The sequence below is a fragment of the Engystomops pustulosus genome, chromosome 1 (genome assembly GCF_040894005.1).
Source record: "Engystomops pustulosus chromosome 1, aEngPut4.maternal, whole genome shotgun sequence".
NCBI lineage: Eukaryota > Metazoa > Chordata > Amphibia > Anura > Leptodactylidae > Engystomops > Engystomops pustulosus.
In genome coordinates, this window is record NC_092411.1 from 170877809 (window position 1) to 170895708 (window position 17900).

The 17900-nt window shown below is 45.0% G+C and overlaps 1 protein-coding gene across 3 annotated transcripts in view; it reads right to left on the reverse strand.

The window, feature by feature from the left end:
- The window catches only part of MED11 (mediator complex subunit 11), a 94181-nt gene that overhangs the window by 74912 nt on the left and 1369 nt on the right, over window positions 1–17900 (reverse strand). The gene's annotated exons all lie outside the window — the stretch shown is intronic.

A 17900-nucleotide genomic window follows, 5' to 3' on the forward strand; every position in this document is an offset into this window, starting at 1 on the left:
AGTGATTTTGAAATTGTTTTCCCGTGACACATAGTACTTCATGTTAATTGAAAAATTTTGTTGATATGTGTGGCGTTTATTTATAAAAAAAAAAAACTGGTGAAAATTTGGAAAAAGTCGATTTTTGAAACTGAAAAATGTCCTAATTTTTCCATACATAGTCATAACAGCAAAAAAAACTTTATAACCAACATTAAGCAAGTGTCTGCTTTAGGGCTCCATGGTTCTTTATGCATAAGATGTTATAGGGATTTTAACTTTAGGTGCAATTGTTCACATTTTCATTAAAAAAAAAAAAACCATTGCTTTTGCGGGACCTGCTCAGATTTCAAGTCACTTTAAAAGGTCTAAATAAAAGTAAAACCATCTGAAATGGATAATTGTTGTGTGTTTTTGTACAAGTTTATAAAAATTAATAAAAATAAAATTTGACTAAAAAAATAAAAAGCAAAACCCCATAAATGACCCCATTATAGAAGCTACACCCCTACATATGTAAAACAACTTTCATGAAGTTCATTAAACCTGTGGGAGATTTGGCCCAGTAGAGACCGTGGTAGCGGGGTGCTGTGATGCAGTTCAAGACAGTGACACCAAGGTACAGTCCAAAACAGGTCTCGCCTGCGTTTATTGTAGCAGCAAAATAAAACAGCCTTTACATTCAGGCATTAAACAAACAAAATCCTACCCGTCAGGGTGCTAACTATACAGGTGTTCACTAACTCACCACTATACAAAATCACTTGGCTGCTCCAGGCACAGAGGTCAGGGCTGTGTGCTCTCCAGCCTCCTTCCAGAGAGAGACAACACTTCCAGCTCTGCTGAGCGGTTTAAAAAAAGAAAACTGATTGGGCTGCTCCCATCACCTGTGTCCAAGGAGCTGGACACCCAACCTCAGCACTAAGGCCTTGCATAATAGCAAAACCTAGGGGAAACATACCGCCCATCCACAGTTAACCCCTTCAGTGTCTCACATACCCTCCCCCTCTGTTTGACCCTGTGGGGGCGAACACTTTTGGCCATCAGACAGTGGGTACGGGATAGGGCATCGGCATTCCCATGCAGCTTTCCCGCTCGATGTTCTACCGTGAATTTGAAATTCTGCAACATTAGGAACCACCTTGTGACCCTGGCGTTCCTCTCTTTGGCCTGACTCATCCAGGTGAGGGGAGAGTGATCGGTCACTAGTGTAAACTGTCGCCCTATCAAGTAATACCTCAGGGATTCCAGAGCCCATTTGATCGCCAAGCACTCCCTCTCAACTATACTGTAGTTCTTCTCAGGAGGTGTGAGCTTGCGGCTCAGGAATGTCACGGGATGTTCCTCACCCTCAACTACTTGGGACAGGACAGCCCCTAAGCCCACGTCAGAAGCGTCAGTCTGCACAATAAAGGTCTTGGTGAAGTCAGGGGTGACCAGTACCGGTCCCTTGCACAAAACCGTCTTAAGTCGCTGAAACGCCCCCTCAGCCTCTTCACTCCACTTTACCATCACCGCCCTGCTACCCTTGGTCAGGTCAGTCAGGGGTGCCGCTATGGTAGCAAAATCGGGGATAAATCGGCGATAATAGCCCACTATGCCTAGGAAAGCCCTCACTTGCTTCTTGCTCATAGGTCGTGGCCACTGCTGGATCGCCTCCACTTTATTTACTTGGGGTTTGATGACACCTCGCCCAATACGGTACCCCAGGTAACGGGCCTCTTCCAGACCCAGAGCACATTTTTGGGGGTTCGCTGTCAACCCTGCTGCCCTCAGGGAGTCTACCACTGCTTGCACCTTGGCCAGGTGACTCTCCCAATCGTTACTATAAACTATGATGTCATCCAGATAGGCCGAGGCATATCTCCGGTGAGGTTTTAGCACGAGATCCATTAACCTCTGGAATGTGGCGGGAGCCCCATGTAGCCCAAAGGGGAGTACCACGTACTGAAAAAGCCCATCAGGAGTAACAAAAGCGGTCTTCTCTTTGGCCCTGTCAGTAAGGGGTACCTGCCAATACCCTTTCGTCAGGTCAAGGGTGGAGAAGAACCTAGCCTGTCCAAGTCGTTCTATCAACTCGTCAACCCTGGGCATGGGATAAGAATCAAATTTGGACACCTCGTTCAACTTCCTAAAGTCATTGCAGAACCGTAGGGAACCATCAGGTTTGGGAATCAACACAATAGGACTCGACCAGTCACTTTTAGACTCCTCGATAACCCCCAGGTCTAACATCTGCCTGACTTCTTCGGATATGGCTTTCCGGCGCGCTTCCGGGACCCGGTAGGGTTTTTGGTGTACCCGGATGTGGGGTTCGGTTACGATGTCATGCTTGATGACTGAAGTACGTCCCGGTAACTTAGAGAACACATCCACATTTCGGAGCACAAACTCCTTCGCTTCCTGAATCTGGGCCCTGGAGAGGGACTCCGGGATCTGTACTTCAGGCACCTTGGCATCGGGTACACCTACCTCCGGTGTCACCTTCTTGGGGACAGACGCTTTTTCTACTCCCACGGCTATCAGGGACTCTCTTTCCCTCCATGGCTTTAGGAGGTTCACGTGGTATATCTGTTCGGGTTTCCTCCTCCCTGGCTGAGATACCTTGTAGTTAACCTCCCCCACTTTCTCCATGACCTCATATGGTCCTTGCCATTTTGCCAAGAACTTGCTCTCAACGGTGGGCACCAGAACTAGCACTCTGTCGCCTGGGTTAAAGGTCCCGAGTCTGGCTGACCTATTGTAGACCCTAGACTGGGCCTCTTGTGCCCTTGTCATGTGCTCCTTTACAAGGGGCATTACCGCCGCTATGCGGTCCTGCATAAGGGAGACGTGTTCTATCACACTACGGTGGGGGGTCCTCTCCTGTTCCCAGGTCTCCTTGGCTATATCCAAAAGCCCACGTGGGGAACGGCCATATAACAGCTCAAAGGGTGAGAAACCCGTGGAGGACTGGGGAACTTCACGTATGGCAAACATCAAATAGGGCAAAAACAATCCCAGTCCTTCCCATCCTTGCTGACCACCCTCTTTAGCATCCCCTTCAAGGTCTTGTTAAACCTCTCGACTAGGCCATCTGTCTGAGGATGATACACAGAGGTGCGGAGCTGTTTAACCTGCAGTAACTTACACATCTCCTTCATTACCCTAGACATGAATGGGGTACCCTGGTCAGTCAAGATTTCCTTGGGGAGGCCTGTGCGTGAGAATACCTGGAACAGCTCCCTAGCAATATTTTTGGAGGAGGTGTTCCTTAATGGAATCGCCTCGGGATACCGCGTAGCGTAGTCCAGGATAACCAGGATGTATTGGTGCCCCCTTGAGGATTTGACTATCGGGCCAACCAGATCCATTGCAATCCGTTCAAATGGCACCTCTATGATTGGTAGCGGGACCAAAGGACTCCTGAAGTGGGACACCGGGGCAGTAAGTTGACACTCAGGGCAGGAGCTACAATACCGGTTTACCTCCTCCCACACCCCGGGCCAGAAAAATCTCTGCAGGATCCTCTCCCGGGTCTTCTCAGCACCTAAGTGCCCTCCCAGCACATGTTTATGTGCCAAATCTAGCACCAGCCTACGGTGAGATTGGGGTACTACAAGTTGCTCAACCTCCTCACCCCGTATCTGGTCGACCCTGTATAACAGCTCCCCAACAATCACCATTCGGGGGTATATTTTGTCAGCCCCTGGTATTTGGAGTACCCCATTTATCACCTTAACATTCTCCCGTGCTTTAAACAAGGTAGGGTCCTGTAGCTGTGCAGCCCCAAAATTCTCACGGGAAATCTCAAGGTCCGGCATGTCGGCCACCTCCTCGTGGCCCTCGACCTCACCAGCTAGGACCTCTAGGGGAGAGAATTCATCACATGGGGTCACCCCTACTGCTGGTGTGGGTACATCGGCCTCAAAGGGTTCAGGGGCCAAGGCCGGACATACCTGACGTCCATTATCTGCAACAGCACCTGAGGTGGGTCTTCGTCTCCAGAGGTCCCAAAACACCGGTAAGTCTCTGCCGATAATAGCCTCATGAAACAGGGTCCCCACCACCCCCACTTCATGGGTAATAGTACCACAAGGTGTATGTAGGTTGATGACAGCAGTGGGATATTCGCGAGTGTCCCCATGTATACACAACACTCCCACTTTACGCCCACTGTACAGTCCAGGATCAACCAAAGTTCCCCGCACCAGGGTAACCAGACTCCCTGAGTCTAGCAAGGCTTCCACCGTGTGACCACCGATTGTGACCATACACACTTGGGGTTCTGCATCCGTGACTGACTCGGCAGCCAGAACCGGCCGGGCAAACAGTGACATTCGCCGGGTCTGGTTGCAGTCCATTGGCTCCACTGACAGGGGACAGTTGGCAGCAATATGGCCCATTTCATGGCATCGCCAGCACTGGATACGGCTATGACCTCGGTCACGAGCCTCACTGGGTTTCTGTGTATCCAAGCCCCCCAGTGTACCCCATCCCAACCTGACCTGTTTCCCTTTTTCTGCAGTAGCAGTCTTACCAGATGGTTTAATGGCCTTGTCACTGGCACTGCTTCGTGTGGGAGGGATAAGTAGAAGATCCTCCGTAGCCCGATATCTCTCTACTAGGGACACGAGTTCCTCAGCATTTGTGGGACCGGCCTGTCCAACCCACCGCTGGAGCCGAGAGGGCAGAGAACGGGTGAACTTGTCAAGAACCACTCTCTCGACCATCTGTGCTGGGGTGCAGTCATCGGGTTGTAGCCACTTCCGGACAAGATGGATCAGGTCATGCATTTGGGAGCGCGGGGGTAGTTTTTCAGAGTATGCCCACTGGTGGACCCGGCTGGAACGAACTTGAACGGTGACCCCAAGACGAGCCAGAATCTCCGCCTTTAGCTGGGGGTACTCACGGGCCTCCGTTTCACTCAGGTCGTAGTAGGCCTTCTGCGATTCGCCGGTCAGGAACGGTGCCAGGACATCTGCCCACTGCTCAGCTGGTAACTCCTCTCGCTCAGCTACTCGCTCGAACACAGTGAGATAAGCCTCCACGTCGACGGTCGCCGTCATCTTTTGTAAAGCCTTCTGCACTGCAGCCCGTGCGGAACGCTGGACAACCGGGTACCCTTGCAGACCAGTATGGGACCCCTCAGTAGTCGTCGCTTGCGGTGCTGCCATAACGCCAGAAAACTTTTCCATCATCAGCTGGAACATGGCTCGGGACTCTGCCTGCTGCTGCTGGAGCATGGCTTGCTGCTGGCGGGACCTCTCCTCCTGCTGCTGGAGCATGGCTTGCTGCAGCTGTCGATTAGCCTGGGACTCTTCCTGCTGCTGCTGCCGATTAGCTCTGGCCTCCTCCTGCTGCTGGCGGGATCTCTCCTCCTGTTGCTGGAGCATGGCTTGCTGCAGCTGTCGATTAGCCTGGGACTCCTCCTGCTGCTGGCGGGACCTCTCCTCCTGCTGCTGGAGCATGGCTTTAATAAAGTCCTCCATCTTGGCTGTATCCTGCAATTTGCCTGCTGCTTTCACCCAGGCCATGCAATGTTGCAGGATGTAGCGAGCCTTTCAGGTGTGTGTCTTTTTGAACTGCCCGCAATCCAAAGCACCATATGTGGGAGATTTGGCCCAGTAGAGACCGTGGTAGCGGGGTGCTGTGATGCAGTTCAAGACAGTGACACCAAGGTACAGTCCAAAACAGGTCTCGCCTGCGTTTATTGTAGCAGCAAAATAAAACAGCCTTTACATTCAGGCATTAAACAAACAAAATCCTACCCGTCAGGGTGCTAACTATACAGGTGTTCACTAACTCACCACTATACAAAATCACTTGGCTGCTCCAGGCACAGAGGTCAGGGCTGTGTGCTCTCCAGCCTCCTTCCAGAGAGAGACAACACTTCCAGCTCTGCTGAGCGGTTTAAAAAAAGAAAACTGATTGGGCTGCTCCCATCACCTGTGTCCAAGGTGCTGGACACCCAACCTCAGCACTAAGGCCTTGCATAATAGCAAAACCTAGGGGAAACATACCGCCCATCCACAGTTAACCCCTTCAGTGTCTCACAAACCCTCCCCCTCTGTTTGACCCTGTTTACAGGGGATAAAACAAAATTGGATATGCCATTTTGAAATTAAAATTTTTTTGGTTTGAGTATTTAACTTGTTACAACTGCCGGCGTCTCTCACGGCTAGAGGAAGCGCAGGACTGTGCAAAACGGCCCGTCGCCGTGAGTGATGCCTTGTCATACCTCCCTGCCCAGGCTTGTTTAACCCCTTAAGGACGCAGGGTTTTTTCGCTCATTTCTCGCTCTCCACCTTCAAAAATCCATAACTTTTTAATGTCGCACAGTCTTGAAAATGGTAGCAATGAAACCGTCGGCTCATTTTGCAAAAAATGACACCACATCCCAGCTCCGCAAACCAAAGTAGGAAAAAGTTATTAGCCTCAGAAGATGGCAAAAAAATGTTTCTTTTTTTTACACATTCATTTAATTTTTGAAAATATATTAAAACGCAATAAAACCTGTATAAATTTGGTATCACCACGATTGTACCTAACCAAAGAATAAAGTAGAGGTGTTATTTGGATCACAGAGCGAAAGTCGTAAAATACTGAGCCCACACGCGTTTTTTATTTTTCCACATTTTTTTCCAGCTTCCCACTACATGGAAGGGAATAATAAATAACATCATGGGAAAGTAAAATTTGTTACGCACAAAATAAGCCCTCACACAGCTCTGTACACAGAAAAATGAAAAGGTTATGGATTTTTGAAGATGGAGAGCGAGAAATGAGCGAAAATACCCTGCGTCCTTAAGGGTTTAATCACTTTTTAGAACATTTTTGTGAAAGGATTTTATGAAAAATGTACATTTTGGCAAGTTTTTCGGGTTTTGTTTTTACAACGCTCACCAAGCTGGTCCAATAACGTTTCTGAGTTATTGTACAGATTGTTACGGACGCGGCAATACCAAATATGTGGTATTGCCAAATACTGTGTTACTTCTCTTTTTTGGTGATTTTCTGTTTTTTTACTTTATTAGATATGTATAAGGAATGTTTGTGTTTAGAGGACTTTAACTTTATTAAATGAATTATTTGGATTAATATGCGTTGTAAACTTTTTTTTTTTTTTTACTTTAACAAGTTGGGTTGAACAAGCAATGCTCTGATCACTTGCTCAAGCTCTTCTTCACCTAATACAGTGTAATACAGATGTATGTGCTGCGCATGCTCAGTGTGTTACAGCCGGGGTCCTGCCAGAAGGACGATGCCGTGCAGCCCTGGGGCACTTGTGGGGGGCGATTTGGCGCACGGGACAGCTGACACCAGCTGCTTCTGGTACCGGCTCCATTCAGGAGCAGGTGCCAGAACCATGACAAGGGGTCGGTCGGACACCACGTTTTCTTGATCTGCAGGGACTCAGCACTGAGACCCCCAATGATCAGCAAGTTAGGCCCTTTCCCATGGGAAACCCCTTTAAATAACTGCATGTTGAATGAGAACCACAAAACGGGGGTGCACAGTACTTGTGGATGCTGTAGTCGAACTAGCAATTTGGGAAAGCGAATCACTATAATTGCCGTCACTGCTGGAAAACATTTTCATTTCAGACGCAGTTTTGGTATCCCTTCTTCAATCCGAGCATAACATGGAGTACGCCTGCTCCACTGTCAGAGGTCGCGTTAACGCTTCTCCAAGCGTCATAAGGCCCCATTACTCCCCAGAATAATTAAAAGTACGCTTGGCAATTATCCCCTGTAAAGTGCTGAATAAGCAGACCAGCGTGTGGAACGATCGTGGAGGAAAAGTATCACTGGGATCGCAGCTCGCGGGCTCCTTTCACGCTGCAAGTATTAAAGGGGTTATGCCACAAAACTATGTAAAAATCTCCCATAGAGGTTAAAATATTTCAAAATCCAGTTCATAATGGTAACCTGGAGTTATAAATACTTTTTTATTTGTTAGTTTAATGCTTGTGCAGCATCTATTCTGTGTCACAGAAAAGCAGATATGGGAGGGGCCTAGCGGGCACATGCACAGCACTGACAGAGGCAGTTTAACCACAAGTCCTATAATGCTTTGCTGGCGCCTCTCTCTCACTTACCTTCCACCGTTGTTACATCACTGCTTTTAGAGTATGCTTCCACCTGCTGTGTTCAAGTAGTCCTTACACTTACTGATCCCCAGTGCAGCAGATTCCGCTATAGAAATGCCTTTCAGTCCTTGTCAATATATATGAAATACAGCTAATAATAGCTAAGCTATACTTTTTTCAAACCCATATAAAAAATTAAATATGATCTAGGATTGGCTGCTAGTGGCAATATAGACAGCTTTACCGTAACAGTTTTTTTAAAAATATTTTTTCCCCATACAATATAACATATGTACTATACTGAGGACTAACTGGTGAGATATATATACTATACTGGACAGGAACCCTGGAAGGTACAGCAGGACACAGGAATGGCAGCAACACAGAGGAACACTGGTAACGCTGGAGACAGGAACACGCAGGAACACTGGAGACACAGCGTTTGGGAACTTCTGCAGGAACGGCTTAGGGAAGCCTGGCATAGAAATTATAGAGATCCTAGGAGAAGAACTGGCGGCGAGTGAAGGAAGGTACCAGCTTATAAGGGTGAGCCGGATTAGCCAGCGCTAATCAAGAGGAGGCTGGCCCTTTTAGGCTAGACGAGTCGGCGCACGCAAGCCCTAGTCCGGAAGCAGGCGTGCGGCCTCGTCGGACCCAGAGCAAAGCCAGGAGAGGCGAGTATTGGCTGGGATATAGACGCCACATAGAAGGACAAGGGGGTGCCCACAAACTGAAACATGTCCACACGGATGATCGCAATCCTATTCCCTCGTCCTACCCGAACCTAACGGAGATGTGGTCACAAAAAAAAAAAAAAAAAAAGGTAAAAACCTCATGGTGTCTTGTACAGGGGTTCCCGTCAGAGGTCATCACCATAAACATTAAAGATATATTTGAGTATTTAAAATTAGAGGAAGCGTTAAACCATGTACACCATAGAAAAAAATTAAAACAGGAGTAATGCCTGTATGCTCGAGACATGACCGGGGTGGATGAACCCGCGAGACAATGCCCCGGTCCGTGCATAGTGAGACTAGCGGTGACTTAACTGCTGGATATCACATATATGCACCCGGTTCCTGGAGACAACCTCTGTCACTTCGATGGCCCTATATAGGCTATCCGGAATGTCTAGAATGCAGCAGGGGCCCCCGGTACGATGCTGGGAGAGGTCTGCCCAAATCCAAGATGGCCGCCGGCACTTGATACTCGAGTGCGCATGCACTAATTCTCTATACACTCCGGTCGTCGTAGTAACGTGACACTTCCGGACAACACGGAGCGGAACCACAACATAGTGACGACTTCCGCCCACAATTGACATGACGTAATAGTCATGCAGGTGCATGGAGAGCCATTTCCATAGCCGGTAAGACTTTGCTGCATATTGCACCAAGCATGGGCTCCGCAATCTTGGTGGAGATTGTCGCTCGACGTGACGTCATGGGGTGCAGCAATCAGTCACCATGACAGCCTCGGGTCTTCCGCGGCTGTGTTGTTTTAACCAATTCATTAAAATGTGCAATTAGCTTAGTATGGCAGTATACGGTAGGATCAATCAGACAACAGGGGGGGGGGGGGGGTTTAAAAAAAAGTAGGGGGGGAAAAAATTATATTAAAAAACAAAAAATTAGAACTGATATAAATATAAATGGCACTTTTTTCCCATTTTGAACAACATAAAAAAATTCTATAAAAATAAAACAAAAGTGATCAAAAGGGTGTACTGTCCTAAAAATAAAAGCATTGAAAACGTCATCAAAAGTCACAAAAAAAAGACCCCACCCACATTATTATTATTATTATTTTTGTACAGGAGGTTTTAATTTTTGTAAATTAAACATAAACATTATAAAACCTATACTATAATATAACCTATAATTTGGTATCCCCGTGACGGTACTGACTCAAAGAATAAAGTAGAGATGTCATTTGGGGCATTTAAATCCGAACATCCAAGCCCACAAGAAAATGTCACAAACGCGTTTTTTTTAACCAATTTCACTGCATTTGGAATTTATCTTTAAATGGAAAAAAAAAAAAAAAGTTATAGATTTTTGAAGGTGGGGAATAAAAATGAAAATGCAAAAAACGAAAAAGGACATTGGCGGGAAGGGGTTAAACTGAAGATTTATGTGAGCATATCGTTACTCAAGAAGATACCCTCAGGGTGCGGACACACATTTTGGGTTGGTTTTAGGTGGTATTAGTATTAAGTGAAAGACATCAAATTAGCAGATGAATGAAATTTGTGGAACAGCTTTCTCTTTGAAAATCAAATTCACCCATTCAGTTCATGTTTTTTACCTGTGAAATTGACAAAACTGCACCTAAAACCACCACAAAACTAATTACGATGAAGTTTTTACTGCAACGTGTGACTGCACTCTCAAAGAGCATGCTGTGTGTGCTCCGAGAGGGAAAAGAAGTGATATGCGTCATTTTTGTCCATACTGCCCTTTTTTTTCATTTTTATTGTTCACTACCCACCTTCAAAAATGTATAACTTTTTTATTTTTACAAGTAAAGAGCTGTGTGATGACTTGTTTTCTGCGTAATAAATTGCACTTCATAGTGCCAGTATTTAATATTCCATGTCGTGTACTGGGAAGTGGGAAAAAATTCTAAATGCATTTGCACCGTTTTATTTTATTCCATACAGTTTTATTTTATTGAATCTTACAGTTTTAACTGTGCGCCCAAAATGACATGTCTACTTTATTCTTTGGGTCGGTACGATTATAGGGATACCAAATTTGTATAGGTTTTACAATGTTTTCATACATTTACAACACAAAATTTTGGGCAGGATTTTGCCATCTTCTGGCGCCAATAACTTTTGATCACTTTTTATAGATTTTAATATATTTTTCAAAATGGCAAAAAAAGTGGCATTTTTTTACTTTGGTTGCTATTTTTTGTTACGGGTTACGGGCATTGGGATATATAATGTGTTTATGATTTTTACTGTTTATTTATATCAGTTATAGGGAATTATTTTTACTAATTTTTCAGATTCCCTAGGGTACTTTAACCCTAGGTTGTCGGATCGATCCTATCATATACTGTAATACTACAGTATGGCAGTATACGGGGATTTTCCTCATCATTTATTACAATGTGCTGATAGAACACCCAAGGCTGTCATGGTGACGAATCACTGCTCCCTGATGACGTCACGGAGAGCGACGATCCTCGGCAAGATGGCGGTGCCCATGTGCCGCCATCTTTTTAAAGCAGTTAGCAGCTTTCCCGTCAGCGATCGGCGGGATTACGGCGCACGTCATTAGGGGGTTTAATATTACCCTAAAAAAATCTCTTGATCATAACCTGAAAGTCTATGCTCAAATGTATTTCTGGTTCTTAAAAACGAATTTTACAATGTAACTGAACTCCCCCTCATACTGTAAATACTCGTGTACAAGCAGAGGCTCCTAATTTTACTACAAAAAAAAAAAAATAGAAAAAATGTATTGAATGGAATATAGGCCTAGAGTAGTAAATGCAGCTGCTACTCTAATAAAATGTACAGCAGCCGCACCTCATTACTAAAATGTCCATCCCAGATGCCACCCCTTTAATGAAATGTCCACAGCCGATGACCCCCTTTAACTAAATGTCCACGTATGTCCCCCCCCCAGATGGCCCCCCTTTAATAAAAATGTCCACCCCCAGTTGTCCCTTTTTAATGTAATGTGGGCAGGGCCCACTTATAAAAAAAAAAAAATCTATACTCACCGTCCGGCTTCTTCTCCCCGTCCCCTCCTTCCTGCCCGGACGCATCACTTTAACGTGGCGGTGTCGCAACCAGCGTGACGTCATAGTGTAAGGGCCCCCACGGCGCATACAATATGATGTCATGCGGCCGTGACACCGCCACGTTACAATGATGCACCCGAGCAGAAGACGGAGCTTTGGGGCAAGGGAAAAAGAAGCCGGAAGAAGAGTATAGGTTTGGTTGGTTTTTTTTTAAAGACTTATGGCGGATATTCATATAGAGATTCAAGAAGGGCCTAGATGGACTGATGGACATGTGTCTTTTTTCAACCATATAAACTATGATACCATGAAGTATGGGGTTAAAATGATCTTTATTGTGTTATCACTAGGGGGATTAATTTTGAGAATTTTCTTTCTGCTGTATAAGCACTTCTGAGCTGAGCTCACTCAGCGCCAGAAGCTGCGGGTGTCGGCAGTATATGATAGCAGACACCCGCCTTTAAAACCGCGATCAGAGATTTCTCCGATTGCAGGTGTTAACCCCCAACACGCCGCGGTCGCACTGACTGTGGCGTGTCAGGGGCAGTTAAATGGAATCGGACACCGCCCCCCCCGCGCGGCTCCGATCACAGCCACTGCCCGGGGCTGCGTGATCTTCTTCCGGGGTGCCAGGTCCTGCCTTCTAGCAGGACCCGGCTGTGGCATACTGAGCATGTCCCCTAAATACAAACATTCCCTATACACATCTATTAAAGTAAAAAAAAAGAACTGAAAATCACCAAAACCCCCCCACATATTTGCTATCGCCGCGTCCGTAACAATCTGTACAAATAGTCAGAAACATTACTGGACCCGTATGGTGAACGCCGTAAAAACCAAAACCCGAAAAACTCGCCCCAAAATGTAAATTTGTCATAAAATCCCTTTACAAAAATGTTCCAAAAAGCGATCAAAAAAAGCTATGTGCGCCAAAATGGTATCACTGAAAAGGACAACAACACGTAAAAAATAAGCCCTAGACCAGCTCTGTCAACCAAAAAATATAAAAGTTATATCTCCGAAAAGATGGCGATGCAAAAACAAATGAGATTTTCTTTATATTCGTTTTTTTCCAGTAAAATTGTAAAAATATATTAAAAACCGATATAAATGAGGTATCACCGTAATCGTAGTGATCTACAGAATAAAGATAATATAGTATTTTTAGTGTACTGTGTACATCCCCAAAAAGATACAAAAAAAAAGAAACCCAAAATTGACAATTTTGTTTTCCTCCATACATTATTTTATTATTATTATTAAAGAGTTAATAAAATCTCATCAAAAAGCTACAGACCCACTAAAATGAAGTATTTGTAAACTGCATCTCATGTCGCAAAAATTAAGCCCTTACATGTCCAAATTGCCCAAAAAAATAAAGATTGTATAGCCAATAAAAAGTGACAATGCATAATCTGCTCTGAATGGCGCAGCTTCCCTTCAATGTCCTGGCGTGTGCCCATACAGCAGGTAACCACCACATATGGGGTATTGTTATACTCAGGAGAGATTGGGTATCAAACTTTGTGGAGCGTTTTGGTATTTTATCCACTGAGAATTTGTACATTTTACGAAAAACACATTAATTTAGCCAAAAAAAAATTTCATTTTGAAATTGCATCCGATTTTGTTTTAACCCTTGTAAAACAATTAAAGGGTTAACAAACTTCAAAAAGTTGTTTTACATACGTTGTGGGGTCTAGTTTCTATAGTGGGGTAATTTATGGGATTTTACTTGTATTTAGGCCTCTCAAAGGGACTTGAAACCCGAGCAGGTCCCTCAATAGCAGGATTTTGCATTTTTTATAAAAATGTGAAAAATTGCACCTGACGTTCAAAGCCCCATAACATCCTACAAAAATGAGAGTATGTATAAAAAACCATGCAGGCATAAAGTAGACATTCGGTGAATGTTAATTATTACGTTTTTCCAAATTTTCACCAAATATCTGATCTTCTCATAAACAAATGCAAAACATACCACCGAAATTTTTTAACTGACAAGTACAAAGTGTCACGAGAAAATTTCAATATCACTTGGATATGTTAAAGCGTTCCAAAGTTATAACCATTTATAGTGACACAGGGCAGATTTGAAAGAATGGGCCGTGTCAGGAAGGTGAAAAGTGGCTTCGGCGTTAAAGGGGTTATCCGGGTTTAAAAAATTTTTTATGGCGGGCTGGGGAGGGCTAGTTAAACATAATAAACATGTACTTACCTCCTCCGGCGCCGCCGATGTCCCGCGCCGCGGTCACTTCGATCCGTGCCCCTGTAAACAAACAGGGGCACGGAAGCCGCGCACAGGGAGCTTCCGGTCCGCGTTGTGGACGGCTCCTCCCATCCGTCCCTATCTCTCAGCGTTGTAAGCGCTGGGAGATGGTGCGCATGGGAGCTTCCGGCCAGCCGGAAGCTCCCTGTGCGCCCTTGTACTGAAACCGGCGCACGGAGAAGACGGGCCGCGGCGCGGGACATCGGCAGCACCGGAGGAGGTAAGTACATGTTTATTATGTTTAAATAGCCCTCCCCAGCCAGGCCATAAAAAAAATTTTAAACCCGGATAACCCCTTTAAGAGGTTAACATGAAACTGTATAATAGAAGAGAAAAATGAGTTATAAAAATTTTTAAATCAGGCATGAGAGCTCCAGGGTGTAACCCTCAAGGTCACTCGCTGCTCCCACATTAGTTATGGACTATTACTGGTTAGTTCCTTTGCTTTTAGGGGGGTCATTTTAATTATATTATATATAAGTGCATATAGGAAAACTAGTCGTGTTTTTAAAAATATTTTATTTATGCATTTACATTTTTATTTTAACTTAATTTATTTTTTACTGTCTTACTAGGGCACTTACAATGGGGATACATTGATCCCTTATACAATACATTGCAGTACGTCCTTACTGCAATGGATTGTACTTGTCAGTGTTTTACCGACATTTTGCCTGACACCCAGTCTTGGACTGGACCTCAAAGGCCACCGTACATGTCAGACCTCTGGCTGCCATGGCAACCCCCTAACAAAACGCGATCACACTGCGGGGGAGTAACAAAGGGAACCCTGGTCTGTCTGTCTGTCTGTCTCCTTACCTGCCGCATTCATACTCAATCGTGTCAGTTAAGGTGTTAAAGTGCCCGGCACAGAGTAATCTCCATGTCGAGCAGACACAGTAGGGACCAGGCTTTATGTAACAACTGGTCTCCTGCTGCGGATCACACTGACCGCAGCAGGAGTTTGTGCCAGCACGATCCCAAAGACTACATAAATCGTCCTCATGCGGCAACGGCCCACTAATGAGGACGATTTATACCGTCTCAGGTCCTCAAGCAGTTAAATAATGACATTAGCTATGCAGAAAACAAGCCCTCATCTGACTATGCCTAATGAATAGGTGTTCTTCCGAGGACACTCAATATAACCCACAAACAGCGACGCACCATCCATGAAACGAGTTTAGAATCGCACCTCAGGCGATACCCCCCCCTGGTGGAAAATATGGGGGCGGCAGGACTGAGGAACACTGGCCGTGTAGCGTAATCCAATGAGGACATGCTGCATTAAAATAACCATGGCGGTGACAGGTCCTCGGGGCTGGACGGGAGGCGGTCCGACAGGAGGTGGCAGGCAGCAAAGCAGGCTTAAGGTTAGATGAGTGCTGTCCGACCTAAAATATAATAACGATTTTTCCCAGCTTTTAACCCCATAACAGAAAACAGCCCCCAAAGTTGAAAGTGCCACTTTTTTGCCAATTTGAAAAATATTTAAAATTCTATAAAAAGTGATCAAACGGCCGTGCAGTGGTCAAAATGATAACATTAAAAATGTCATCAAAAGTCGCAAAAAATGACACCACCCACAGCTCCAGGCACTGAAATATGAAAAAGTTATTAGCGCCAGAACATGGCAAAATGAAGAATTTTTTTGTACAGAAGGTTTTAATTTTTGTAAATATATGAAAACATTATAAAACCTATACAAATTTGGTATCCTTATGATCGTACCGACCCAAAGAATAAAGTAGACTTGTCATTTGGGGCACTCAGTGAAAGCTGTAAAATCCAAGCCCACAAAAATATGGCGCAAATGCATTTTTTCATAATTTTCACTGCATTCAGAATTTTTTTCCCAGTACACAGCATGGAATAATAAATACTGTCACTATAAAGTGCAATTTGTTATGCAGAAAACAAGCCCAAACACAGCTCTTTACATGGGGAAAAAAAAAAAAAAGTTATAGATTTTTGAAGGGCTATGTCCTTAAGGGGTTAAACATAGAATCTCATGTTTATAACCATGAATTTATAACTCATTCATGTTTTTAGGTCCTATAGAACTAAAGATATCAACAGTTAAAGGAACTGTCAGGAGGATTGCATATGATGCCATTCATGAATACATAGTTGTGGTCATCTGAATGACCTGTCTGATATACATAGAATCCTTTAGAAGATGAACGGCGGAGAAGGCTGCAGTTCTGTGTACAATGTGGGGCCACAGCAAGAGGCCTGTATGCTACTGTAACAAAACTGCTGTACACTGTACAGGCAGTCCCCGGGTTACATACAAGATAGGGACTGTAGGTTTGTTCTTAAGTTGAATTTGTATGTAAGTCGAAACTGTATATTTTATCATTGTAGTTCCCGACAATTTTTTTTTTTTGCCCCAGTGACAATTGGAGTTTCAAATTTTTTTGCTGTAATAGGACCAAGAATTATCAATAAAGCTTTATTGCAGACAATTTTAAGCTGATTATTGCAATCTGGGACTATTTTAAAGCATCCAGAGAGCTTCACCAGAGGTCACAGTGGGCAGAGGGGTCCGTCTGTAACTATGGGTTGTCTGTAAGTCGGGTGTCCTTAAGTAGGGGACCGCCTGTATCTCCATACATTACACAGGACTGCACGTAACTGCCTGCTTTTGTATCTTACACAGGACTACTGCCTCTTAATTTACACTTGACAATTTACACTGACAAAGTCAGTGGAGAAAAAAAGGTAGTAATCATATGGAAGGATAGAGTGCAATTTGTAAAACGTGGGACTACTTTCAGATTTTTTTTCCAGGGGCCACTTCAAAGAGGACCTGACACACTAAATAAACCCTCTAGGGTTTAGTCCCTAGCCCTACCCCAGTGATAGCAGTGTTAAATCGCTAGCTTAATCGGAACATACCGTTTAAGCTAGCAAACACTGCAGTACATAGCTCTCAGAACACCGGACCAAAAACTTACAGAGGTCCGGCGTATTCTTAAGGGGGTGGTACGTGGCACTCCCCTCTCCTCAGCTTCAGACCACCCCTCCCACACCATATGCCAGTGGTGACTGACAAACTTCAATCTGCAGTCACAGCCTCCTCGGACTGTTCCCATAATAAATACGCTGTACCGCTGTAAGCTTGGTCTGGCGTTCGGGCCACTCTATGCTGCAGTGTAACTGCTATAACTCAGGTAGGGCTAGGGAGCTGCTTACTTTATGGAGACAGGTCCTCTTTAAATTCCCAGTCCACACCTGCACAGGTGTACATTGTCACGAGTGCCTTTCGAGTTAGCGGCCTAATCAGCCCGAAGTGTCCCAGCCAAGCATAGTTGTTGGCGAGCAGAATCACTAGCGCAGCCAGGTCACTAAAGCGCTGCAGCTGTTCACGTACTCCCTGAACCTATCAGCCCAAGACTTGCTGTCTGCTGCTACATGATCTGCCCCAGGGGCGTTGCTAGATCAAAAGATCTTTTGGCCAGAGCCCTGAATGTCCCTGTCCATCGGCTCTCTCTACTATCATCTCTACTTCCATCCTCTGGACACATATAGAAATCGCGTCTCCTGCTTCAAGCAGCTCCCTATACCTGGAGCGGAGACGCGATGTAGTGACGTCACAGCGCCTCTCATTCACACACAAGGAAGAAAAAGACATTCACGAGTGAAGAGAGGTGAGTATTAGTAGTTTTTTTTTTTGTTATACAGTATGTATGGGGTTTTGGGGGCATTACCGTGGGGTGGAAGCTATCCATTAGGGGAAGGCTTTAAACTAATTAACTGCTATTACTGAGTGTGAGGAGGTTATTCCTGAATATGGGGGCCATAAGTGAATATCGGGGA